The sequence below is a fragment of the Callospermophilus lateralis genome, unplaced genomic scaffold, assembly GCF_048772815.1.
Source record: "Callospermophilus lateralis isolate mCalLat2 unplaced genomic scaffold, mCalLat2.hap1 Scaffold_73, whole genome shotgun sequence".
Taxonomy (NCBI): Eukaryota; Metazoa; Chordata; class Mammalia; order Rodentia; family Sciuridae; genus Callospermophilus; species Callospermophilus lateralis.
This window is the reverse complement of record NW_027515346.1, coordinates 4904410-4917429: the sequence shown is the minus strand read 5'-3', so window position 1 is coordinate 4917429 and position 13020 is coordinate 4904410.

Below are 13020 nucleotides of genomic sequence, written 5' to 3'. Positions count from 1 at the left end.
TGACTGTAGCAAATGTAAAGTGACTTTAGGCTTAATGAAAAAGTGTCACTGATTTAGAGACTGGTTGGGCATTTCAGCTAGTTTTTCCATATCAGAATAACTAGAGCATGGGAGGACTAAAGGAGAGAACACAACTAAACCTGTCACGGAAACAGGAGATCTCAACTACAAAGAAAAATGAAGACCTCTTTTTTATATTGGTTGCTTAAAACCTTACATAGCTCTTGAGATACCATATTTCCTACATTAGATTCAAGTGAGTTATGAACTCCCATTTGGACCCCATATTCAGATTGCACAATCACATTGTTTACACATCCACGTTTTTACAAAATGCCATATTAGTAACTGTTGTATTCTGCTACCTTTTCTGGCCTCTACTATCCCCCCTCTCCTGCCCTCCCATCTTCTCTCTCTATCCCGTCTGCTGTAATTTAACGTTTGGGAATTGGAAACCACACTTTAAACTCACTCTCCTCCCCTTTTTCCCTTCTGTCAAATTACTCATCATCTTCTTCTATTTCTCCTCCTCCTCCTCCTCTTCCTCCTCCTCCTTATACCTTTACTTCATTCATCATACACTCATGCATTGGTTCATTCATTCCTTTCACACATGGTGTTGGGGATCCAACTCAGGACCTTTGAAAGTGTGAAGCCGGCACTCTAGTGCTGAGCCAAAACCCCAGCACCTGTCTTTTTGATTTTATGACTGTTTATATGAAATTCAGAATCGCATTCTGCTATGGTTCACTGATATGTGGATTGACCTAGTCCTTGTTTTCTGGGAGCCTTTTGGAAAATATACATGAATTATTAGGAGATTGAAATGAAGAAACAAAGAGGAAATTCCCCAATTTCTTATTCTTAGATTCCATACTCTGACTCTGCCTACCTACTGTAAAAACTTTTAAACTCTTACTCCCCATTTCTATATCATTGCCAACAAGTGAACATTCAGTGCCCTACAACAAACCAGAGAACTCACATTGAACAATGTTTCCCCAGTAGAGACCAAGACACAATACTTATTAAAAAAATACCCTAGTTATGAATTAGTAGGTTAAGCTTTATTTGAGTGTTAAATGTGCTCTAATTATGTGTTTGTGTGTTTGTTGATGTGTGTGGTGTGTGGGCGTGTGTGCTTGTGTGTAAAACAAGCACTGAGGTGTAAAATAAATGCAGGATTGCAACGGCCTTCTTAAAAATAAGTAGCAACTTTATCACATTTGAAGCCCAGTGAAGAATCTGCCTGATACTTAACCTACAATTAATTGAAATGTGAAAAATTCAGGCCTAGAAAAACAAAGCCAACATACATACTGAATCTAATCAGTCTGTCTCACCTCTTTTCTAACCACTCCTTTAAATAAACCTAAATGGCCAGCGTAAAACATCAGTTGTTCTAAACGAGTGGACGGATGTCCCCTGTCATGGGCTGTGTAAAATACATGGAGGATCCGGCACTGATTGTTATCTAGAATGACTTCTGCCTGAACTACTATTGGAGAATTGTTGCTGATACACTGCGGTTCTTATACCAGTAAACTGGAATGAAGGTAATTTCAGGCTGCAAACGAATAAATTGATTTTACTAACTGGTTTTTGGAAAACACTGCCATGAAAAATTATCAATATGTTCATAAAGGCATCTACATGTCTCTTCACAAGGGTTTTACTTAATGGGGGAGGTGGTGAGGTCTGGATATAACTGAACTGTCCATTAGTAGGTAGAACAATATAATGGGAATCAGAGTGCACATTCCGGTTTGAACTCAATCTAGGTAACATGGATTCATCTCTGTGTAATAGGCCTGCTTCTGAAAAACACAATGTAGAGCTCCAAAAGCAGAACGATACTTTCAGAATACCATGTTATGTTTGTAAATAGATAGACAGATAGATATACAGAAATCAAAAATCTGAAAACGGTCTGGAAGTGTACATTTCAATAACTTACAATGTCAGTAGTGGGGGATTAATAGCAGATCAAGAAGACTGTATCTGCATGCGAAATGGTTCAATTTTTGAAAGAGTTTTTTAAATGAAAATGGACAAAAAATTGAAAGGGTTACAGTAAGTGTTGAGGAGTGACTTGGCAAAAGGAGCACAGAGGTGAGAAAGAATTAAGTAGAGTTCAATAGAACCAGGTATAATTTCTGTACACATGACTCCATGAACAGGAGCAAAGGGGACACTTAAAGAAATCATAGGACTAAGGAGAGATCAGGATTAGGAGGGTTTGCACTAGTCTAGAAATGCTGACCTGAAAACCAACTAAAGTTTTCAACTCCTTCTTTTGAGGAACATTAGCTGTGCCGTGCTTTTCAAAATGACTTGTCATAACTGATTTATGCCCATGTTAGCAACTCTTCGGAAATTACTTTGAAAGTAGACTAATGTGAGAGTTTCTCTTTAGAGATAATTCAAATTAACTGCATAGGAAGTGGCAGCAGGTCTGGGGATGTTGTAGCTCAGTGGCAGTGACCTTGCCTAGCTTGGGGCTGGCCTGCCATGGACTTTCACCCCAAACACTGGCAAGAAAAGAAAAGGAAGGGAAGGGAGAGAGAAAGTTGGAAGGGAGGAAGGCAAAGTTGGAGGGATGGAGGGAGGTAGAAAAGAAGGAAGAAGAAAAGGAGAAAAACCAGGAAGAAAGGAAGGAAGGTAGGAAATAGAGAGAGCACAAGGGCAGGGAAAGGACTGAGTCACTCAAACAAAAGGCAAGGGACACAAAGACCAATATAGGCCATAAAAGCTGTTTGAACAGTTTAGTCAGCTTTAGAATTTGAGTGACATCAAACTGAATGTTATTATGACTGGATGGAATCTTCCTACTAACCCCGCCTTGGCCTGGCCTAAACCAAATCAAGGGGTGGGTGGCATGGAGAGGAATTCTCTCTGGCTGGAGTGGGAGGGACCTAAACGTGTGGCACTTGAGGATGCACCGGGTAGGGAAGCGGACAAGACTCCCCTGATGGGCAGTTGAGCACAACAAGGCTCCTGGGAGCCTTTGATCATGGCTCCCACCGCCATACGCCCACCACCCACCATACGCTCAGCCCCTGAAGGCGATCACAGTGGTCTGCTCCGTTGCCTGGTGCAGGTTGGAGTTCCTGACCAAACACCTGAGTGTCCACAGCCTGTGTTGGCCTGCCCGGGCAGGCTGTGATTGTGGTGGCAAGAGCCAAAGCTGTCTTGGCGTGATGGCCTCTCAGCCATAATAGTGGGTGGTTCTGGAAGAAGCACCCAGGGTTGTGGCAGCATTGTCCGAAGACATGAAGCCAGGCCATCTTCCTTATGGCTTTCCTTGCGAGTTGGTGATGTGTACAGCTCTTGGATTTTTTGCTGTTGTCTCACTTTTCTGGAGAGTTTTTCAGTCGCTTCATAGCAGGCTTTACGTGGGAAGAGAAAAAAGGCTGGCTCTAAATCTTGCTGGACTTATTGAGGCAAAATGTGGACTTCTTGAAAAAGTGAGCCTTGTTGAAAAAGAACATGAAGGCTTAGAATCATCTTTAAAGGATTGCAGGTTTGAGAAGGGTTCAAGAGAAGCACAACAGCTGGAGGCAACCGACGAAAAGCTGCATAGGCCTGAATCCAGCCATGGCGTTGAAATGCTCTTTCTACAAGAAGAGCTCAAAGCACAGAAGGCTCAACATGGTCAACAGGATGAAACAATGGCGCATCTATCAAGAAGGATACAGTCCCTCCAAGGTGAATCTGAATCCCTCAGATCACAAATAGCTGAAGCTAAAACAAACTGGAGACTCCTTCAAGTGAATGAGGAAGAACTGAAGCTGGCAATCAAAGAGGTTTCGAATGAAGGATCCCTACTTCCGCAAACGCAGAGAACAACAATACGAGGAGAAGCTGAAGCACAGAGGGAACAAGGAGGTGTCCAATATAAAGCAAAAATCATATTAGAGGACTCTAAAGTAGCTGGAGAACAAGTTTTAAGGGACACAGAAAATCACATGGAGCCTCTGAGTGAATGCTTGCTGAAGATGAAGGATAGATCTTCTCCAAGCCTGGGAGCTCAACGGGATGGTGGTCACCTGGAACTGGGAAAGACGAGTGAACCCGAAATTGGTGCTCACTTGGAGGATGAGTCCAAAGGAGCTTTGAGGAACCTGGTTTATGGTGATAAGCTAAAGGACTCCTTAGAAATCTTGGAAGGAGGAAGAATTCAAAAATGTACTTTCTCATCTGAAGTGGAGAAAACCACGGAAGACCTTACAGAACACCTTAAAAGTCTGCAGACTGAACAGGCATCCTTGCAGTCAGAAAATGCACAGCTGCAAAGTAAGAATAAGACCCTAAAGAAGAACTTCAAAGTCATGATGGAACGCTATCAAGAAAATATGATGAAACTGCACAGGAAATTAAGAGTGGAGGAAAACTACCGGGTGGAGCAAGAGGAGAAACTTTCCAAAGTCGAAGAAAAGATGAGCCATACAATAAAAGAGCTGGAGACCTCCCGAAAGAGAGCCCAATATCTTGAAGAACAATTGCAGAGTACCATTCATTCCTGTCTGGGGAAGATTATTTCCTCTGAGAAAGAAGCACATGCTAGTGAGTTGGCAGCTCGGATTGCTGAAAGAAACCTCAGTTATTTCAGGAAACAAAATGCACGCAACAGACAAAAATTAACTGAGAAGGAGCTTAGATTTGAACTTGTAGAAAAAGATCCCTATGATGCACTGGATGTTTCCAACTCAGCAATGGGCAGAAAGCCTTCTCCAAATGGGCCCTCACCAATAGGTCACCCTTCATCTGAAAGGAGACCTCCTCATTTGGAAAAGAGTGGTCCACTCACACTCTCACCTTTCACTCCAGTGGGAGGAGGAGGAGGGTCAAGGGGCCCTGGAGAATCCTCTGGACCATGCGACTAGCAGTAAAGGAAGAGAATCCAGCTGTCATAAGTTCACTGATTTTCAGAGAGCACCTTCTCAGACTAGGCCCCTCTCTCCTCCAGGGGAACAGGCCAGCAGGCTGATGATCCCTCCGCCAGGCCAACCATATTCTTCTGATGCACGTCTTCCTCTACAAAGGCAAGATAGGTTTTACTCAAATTGTGGTAGAGCATCGGGACCATCAGAACACAGAATTCCTAATATGCCTCCTTTGGACTCTGATGTGCCTGATTCACCTCTCCATGCTGAAAACCAAGCCACTGGCTCTGGCTCTGTGTTGGCACCTTTCCCTCCAGTCAGAGGTGCCTTGTTTCCAGTTGACCCAAGGAGTCAGTTCATGAGAAGAGGACCTTTTTTTTCCTCCACCTCTCCCAGGAAACTTGTCTGGGAACCTGGAGATTATGTTCCACCTGACCCGCCACCCACTCCATTTCCAATGCGAAGTGTCTATGCAGGCAGGGGGTTTTCCTCACAATCTTCCCCCAAGAGCTGGAATTCAGCCCTCTACACCCCCATTCTGAAAGTACAAGTGAGTTCCCTGAAGGGTTCCTTCCACCTGCAAATGAGCCTGTTACTCAACATCCAGAACCAAACAAGAAACCTCATGCTGTTGCTCTCTCTTCAAATGTAATTTGACTTATCTCTCATTTTTAGTTTTTAAGTAACTGCTTTTACTTCAGTAATTGACTATACTTTGGCTCCAATTGAAGCTCAATGAAACAATAATTCTTAAGATACTATTTTGTAAATAAAGATGGTTTACGTAGGAATCTTACGAGTAAATTATTCCTATTTTATGTCATTCCAGAGAACAGCATTTAATCTGATGAAGCCACTCTTACATAAACAAGAATGGGAGTTCTAGGTACTTGTAATCTAGCTGATGGAAATATCTTTTAAACTCCCAACAAAGAAGTGTATTTAGGATGACTGTAGCAAATGTAAAGTGACTTTAGGCTTAATGAAAAAGTGTCACTGATTTAGAGACTGGTTGGGCATTTCAGCTAGTTTTTCCATATCAGAATAACTAGAGCATGGGAGGACTAAAGGAGAGAACACAACTAAACCTGTCACGGAAACAGGAGATCTCAACTACAAAGAAAAATGAAGACCTCTTTTTTATATTGGTTGCTTAAAACCTTACATAGCTCTTGAGATACCATATTTCCTACATTAGATTCAAGTGAGTTATGAACTCCCATTTGGACCCCATATTCAGATTGCACAATCACATTGTTTACACATCCACGTTTTTACAAAATGCCATATTAGTAACTGTTGTATTCTGCTACCTTTTCTGGCCTCTACTATCCCCCCTCTCCTGCCCTCCCATCTTCTCTCTCTATCCCGTCTGCTGTAATTTAACGTTTGGGAATTGGAAACCACACTTTAAACTCACTCTCCTCCCCTTTTTCCCTTCTGTCAAATTACTCATCATCTTCTTCTATTTCTCCTCCTCCTCCTCCTCTTCCTCCTCCTCCTTATACCTTTACTTCATTCATCATACACTCATGCATTGGTTCATTCATTCCTTTCACACATGGTGTTGGGGATCCAACTCAGGACCTTTGAAAGTGTGAAGCCGGCACTCTAGTGCTGAGCCAAAACCCCAGCACCTGTCTTTTTGATTTTATGACTGTTTATATGAAATTCAGAATCGCATTCTGCTATGGTTCACTGATATGTGGATTGACCTAGTCCTTGTTTTCTGGGAGCCTTTTGGAAAATATACATGAATTATTAGGAGATTGAAATGAAGAAACAAAGAGGAAATTCCCCAATTTCTTATTCTTAGATTCCATACTCTGACTCTGCCTACCTACTGTAAAAACTTTTAAACTCTTACTCCCCATTTCTATATCATTGCCAACAAGTGAACATTCAGTGCCCTACAACAAACCAGAGAACTCACATTGAACAATGTTTCCCCAGTAGAGACCAAGACACAATACTTATTAAAAAAATACCCTAGTTATGAATTAGTAGGTTAAGCTTTATTTGAGTGTTAAATGTGCTCCAATTATGTGTTCGTGTGTTTGTTGATGTGTGTGGTGTGTGGGCGTGTGTGCTTGTGTGTAAAACAAGCACTGAGGTGTAAAATAAATGCAGGATTGCAACGGCCTTCTTAAAAATAAGTAGCAACTTTATCACATTTGAAGCCCAGTGAAGAATCTGCCTGATACTTAACCTACAATTAATTGAAATGTGAAAAATTCAGGCCTAGAAAAACAAAGCCAACATACATACTGAATCTAATCAGTCTGTCTCACCTGTTTTCTAACCACTCCTTTAAATAAACCTAAATGGCCAGCATAAAACATCAGTTGTTCTAAACGAGTGGACGGATGTCCCCTGTCATGGGCTGTGTAAAATACATGGAGGATCCGGCACTGATTGTTATCTAGAATGACTACTGCCTGAACTACTATTGGAGAATTGTTGCTGATACACTGCGGTTCTTATACCAGTAAACTGGAATGAAGGTAATTTCAGGCTGCAAACGAATAAATTGATTTTACTAACTGGTTTTTGGAAAACACTGCCATGAAAAATTATCAATATGTTCATAAAGGCATCTACATGTCTCTTCACAAGGGTTTTACTTAATGGGGGAGGTGGTGAGGTCTGGATATAACTGAACTGTCCATTAGTAGGTAGAACAATATAATGGGAATCAGAGTGCACATTCCGGTTTGAACTCAATCTAGGTAACATGGATTCATCTCTGTGTAATAGGCCTGCTTCTGAAAAACACAATGTAGAGCTCCAAAAGCAGAACGATACTTTCAGAATACCATGTTATGTTTGTAAATAGATAGACAGATAGATATACAGAAATCAAAAATCTGAAAACGGTCTGGAAGTGTACATTTCAATAACTTACAATGTCAGTAGTGGGGGATTAATAGCAGATCAAGAAGACTGTATCTGCATGCGAAATGGTTCAATTTTTGAAAGAGTTTTTTAAATGAAAATGGACAAAAAATTGAAAGGGTTACAGTAAGTGTTGAGGAGTGACTTGGCAAAAGGAGCACAGAGGTGAGAAAGAATTAAGTAGAGTTCAATAGAACCAGGTATAATTTCTGTACACATGACTCCATGAACAGGAGCAAAGGGGACACTTAAAGAAATCATAGGACTAAGGAGAGATCAGGATTAGGAGGGTTTGCACTAGTCTAGAAATGCTGACCTGAAAACCAACTAAAGTTTTCAACTTCTTCTTTTGAGGAACATTAGCTGTGCCGTGCTTTTCAAAATGACTTGTCATAACTGATTTATGCCCATGTTAGCAACTCTTCGGAAATTACTTTGAAAGTAGACTAATGTGAGAGTTTCTCTTTAGAGATAATTCAAATTAATTGCATAGGAAGTGGCAGCAGGTCTGGGGATGTTGTAGCTCAGTGGCAGTGACCTTGCCTAGCTTGGGGCTGGCCTGCCATGGACTTTCACCCCAAACACTGGCAAGAAAAGAAAAGGAAGGGAAGGGAGAGAGAAAGTTGGAAGGGAGGAAGGCAAAGTTGGAGGGATGGAGGGAGGTAGAAAAGAAGGAAGAAGAAAAGGAGAAAAACCAGGAAGAAAGGAAGGAAGGTAGGAAATAGGGAGAGCACAAGGGCAGGGAAAGGACTGAGTCACTCAAACAAAAGGCAAGGGACACAAAGACCAATATAGGCCATAAAAGCTGTTTGAACAGTTTAGTCAGCTTTAGAATTTGAGTGACATCAAACTGAATGTTATTATGACTGGATGGAATCTTCCTACTAACCCCGCCTTGGCCTGGCCTAAACCAAATCAAGGGGTGGGTGGCATGGAGAGGAATTCTCTCTGGCTGGAGTGGAAGGGACCTAAACGTGTGGCACTTGAGGATGCACCGGGTAGGGAAGCGGACAAGACTCCCCTGATGGGCAGTTGAGCACAACAAGGCTCCTGGGAGCCTTTGATCATGGCTCCCACCGCCATACGCCCACCACCCACCATACGCTCAGCCCCTGAAGGCGATCACAGTGGTCTGCTCCGTTGCCTGGTGCAGGTTGGAGTTCCTGACCAAACACCTGAGTGTCCACAGCCTGTGTTGGCCTGCCCGGGCAGGCTGTGATTGTGGTGGCAAGAGCCAAAGCTGTCTTGGCGTGATGGCCTCTCAGCCATAATAGTGGGTGGTTCTGGAAGAAGCACCCAGGGTTGTGGCAGCATTGTCCGAAGACATGAAGCCAGGCCATCTTCCTTATGGCTTTCCTTGCGAGTTGGTGATGTGTACAGCTCTTGGATTTTTTGCTGTTGTCTCACTTTTCTGGAGAGTTTTTCAGTCGCTTCATAGCAGGCTTTACGTGGGAAGAGAAAAAAGGCTGGCTCTAAATCTTGCTGGACTTATTGAGGCAAAATGTGGACTTCTTGAAAAAGTGAGCCTTGTTGAAAAAGAACATGAAGGCTTAGAATCATCTTTAAAGGATTGCAGGTTTGAGAAGGGTTCAAGAGAAGCACAACAGCTGGAGGCAACCGACGAAAAGCTGCATAGGCCTGAATCCAGCCATGGCGTTGAAATGCTCTTTCTACAAGAAGAGCTCAAAGCACAGAAGGCTCAACATGGTCAACAGGATGAAACGATGGCGCATCTATCAAGAAGGATACAGTCCCTCCAAGGTGAATCTGAATCCCTCAGATCACAAATAGCTGAAGCTAAAACAAACTGGAGACTCCTTCAAGTGAATGAGGAAGAACTGAAGCTGGCAAACAAAGAGGTTTCGAATGAAGGATCCCTACTTCCGCAAACGCAGAGAACAACAATACGAGGAGAAGCTGAAGCACAGAGGGAACAAGGAGGTGTCCAATATAAAGCAAAAATCATATTAGAGGACTCTAAAGTAGCTGGAGAACAAGTTTTAAGGGACACAGAAAATCACATGGAGCCTCTGAGTGAATGCTTGCTGAAGATGAAGGATAGATCTTCTCCAAGCCTGGGAGCTCAACGGGATGGTGGTCACCTGGAACTGGGAAAGACGAGTGAACCCGAAATTGGTGCTCACTTGGAGGATGAGTCCAAAGGAGCTTTGAGGAACCTGGTTTATGGTGATAAGCTAAAGGACTCCTTAGAAATCTTGGAAGGAGGAAGAATTCAAAAATGTACTTTCTCATCTGAAGTGGAGAAAACCACGGAAGACCTTACAGAACACCTTAAAAGTCTGCAGACTGAACAGGCATCCTTGCAGTCAGAAAATGCACAGCTGCAAAGTAAGAATAAGACCCTAAAGAAGAACTTCAAAGTCATGATGGAACGCTATCAAGAAAATATGATGAAACTGCACAGGAAATTAAGAGTGGAGGAAAACTACCGGGTGGAGCAAGAGGAGAAACTTTCCAAAGTCGAAGAAAAGATGAGCCATACAATAAAAGAGCTGGAGACCTCCCGAAAGAGAGCCCAATATCTTGAAGAACAATTGCAGAGTACCATTCATTCCTGTCTGGGGAAGATTATTTCCTCTGAGAAAGAAGCACATGCTAGTGAGTTGGCAGCTCGGATTGCTGAAAGAAACCTCAGTTATTTCAGGAAACAAAATGCACGCAACAGACAAAAATTAACTGAGAAGGAGCTTAGATTTGAACTTGTAGAAAAAGATCCCTATGATGCACTGGATGTTTCCAACTCAGCAATGGGCAGAAAGCCTTCTCCAAATGGGCCCTCACCAATAGGTCACCCTTCATCTGAAAGGAGACCTCCTCATTTGGAAAAGAGTGGTCCACTCACACTCTCACCTTTCACTCCAGTGGGAGGAGGAGGAGGGTCAAGGGGCCCTGGAGAATCCTCTGGACCATGCGACTAGCAGTAAAGGAAGAGAATCCAGCTGTCATAAGTTCACTGATTTTCAGAGAGCACCTTCTCAGACTAGGCCCCTCTCTCCTCCAGGGGAACAGGCCAGCAGGCTGATGATCCCTCCGCCAGGCCAACCATATTCTTCTGATGCACGTCTTCCTCTACAAAGGCAAGATAGGTTTTACTCAAATTGTGGTAGAGCATCGGGACCATCAGAACACAGAATTCCTAATATGCCTCCTTTGGACTCTGATGTGCCTGATTCACCTCTCCATGCTGAAAACCAAGCCACTGGCTCTGGCTCTGTGTTGGCACCTTTCCCTCCAGTCAGAGGTGCCTTGTTTCCAGTTGACCCAAGGAGTCAGTTCATGAGAAGAGGACCTTTTTTTTCCTCCACCTCTCCCAGGAAACTTGTCTGGGAACCTGGAGATTATGTTCCACCTGACCCGCCACCCACTCCATTTCCAATGCGAAGTGTCTATGCAGGCAGGGGGTTTTCCTCACAATCTTCCCCCAAGAGCTGGAATTCAGCCCTCTACACCCCCATTCTGAAAGTACAAGTGAGTTCCCTGAAGGGTTCCTTCCACCTGCAAATGAGCCTGTTACTCAACATCCAGAACCAAACAAGAAACCTCATGCTGTTGCTCTCTCTTCAAATGTAATTTGACTTATCTCTCATTTTTAGTTTTTAAGTAACTGCTTTTACTTCAGTAATTGACTATACTTTGGCTCCAATTGAAGCTCAATGAAACAATAATTCTTAAGATACTATTTTGTAAATAAAGATGGTTTACGTAGGAATCTTACGAGTAAATTATTCCTATTTTATGTCATTCCAGAGAACAGCATTTAATCTGATGAAGCCACTCTTACATAAACAAGAATGGGAGTTCTAGGTACTTGTAATCTAGCTGATGGAAATATCTTTTAAACTCCCAACAAAGAAGTGTATTTAGGATGACTGTAGCAAATGTAAAGTGACTTTAGGCTTAATGAAAAAGTGTCACTGATTTAGAGACTGGTTGGGCATTTCAGCTAGTTTTTCCATATCAGAATAACTAGAGCATGGGAGGACTAAAGGAGAGAACACAACTAAACCTGTCACGGAAACAGGAGATCTCAACTACAAAGAAAAATGAAGACCTCTTTTTTATATTGGTTGCTTAAAACCTTACATAGCTCTTGAGATACCATATTTCCTACATTAGATTCAAGTGAGTTATGAACTCCCATTTGGACCCCATATTCAGATTGCACAATCACATTGTTTACACATCCACGTTTTTACAAAATGCCATATTAGTAACTGTTGTATTCTGCTACCTTTTCTGGCCTCTACTATCCCCCCTCTCCTGCCCTCCCATCTTCTCTCTCTATCCCGTCTGCTGTAATTTAACGTTTGGGAATTGGAAACCACAGTTTAAACTCACTGTCCTCCCCTTTTTCCCTTCTGTCAAATTACTCATCATCTTCTTCTATTTCTCCTCCTCCTCCTCCTCTTCCTCCTCCTCCTTATACCTTTACTTCATTCATCATACACTCATGCATTGGTTCATTCATTCCTTTCACACATGGTGTTGGGGATCCAACTCAGGACCTTTGAAAGTGTGAAGCCGGCACTCTAGTGCTGAGCCAAAACCCCAGCACCTGTCTTTTTGATTTTATGACTGTTTATATGAAATTCAGAATCGCATTCTGCTATGGTTCACTGATATGTGGATTGACCTAGTCCTTGTTTTCTGGGAGCCTTTTGGAAAATATACATGAATTATTAGGAGATTGAAATGAAGAAACAAAGAGGAAATTCCCCAATTTCTTATTCTTAGATTCCATACTCTGACTCTGCCTACCTACTGTAAAAACTTTTAAACTCTTACTCCCCATTTCTATATCATTGCCAACAAGTGAACATTCAGTGCCCTACAACAAACCAGAGAACTCACATTGAACAATGTTTCCCCAGTAGAGACCAAGACACAATACTTATTAAAAAAATACCCTAGTTATGAATTAGTAGGTTAAGCTTTATTTGAGTGTTAAATGTGCTCTAATTATGTGTTTGTGTGTTTGTTGATGTGTGTGGTGTGTGGGCGTGTGTGCTTGTGTGTAAAACAAGCACTGAGGTGTAAAATAAATGCAGGATTGCAACGGCCTTCTTAAAAATAAGTAGCAACTTTATCACATTTGAAGCCCAGTGAAGAATCTGCCTGATACTTAACCTACAATTAATTGAAATGTGAAAAATTCAGGCCTAGAAAAACAAAGCCAACATACATACTGAATCTAATCAGTCTGTCTCACCTGTTTTCT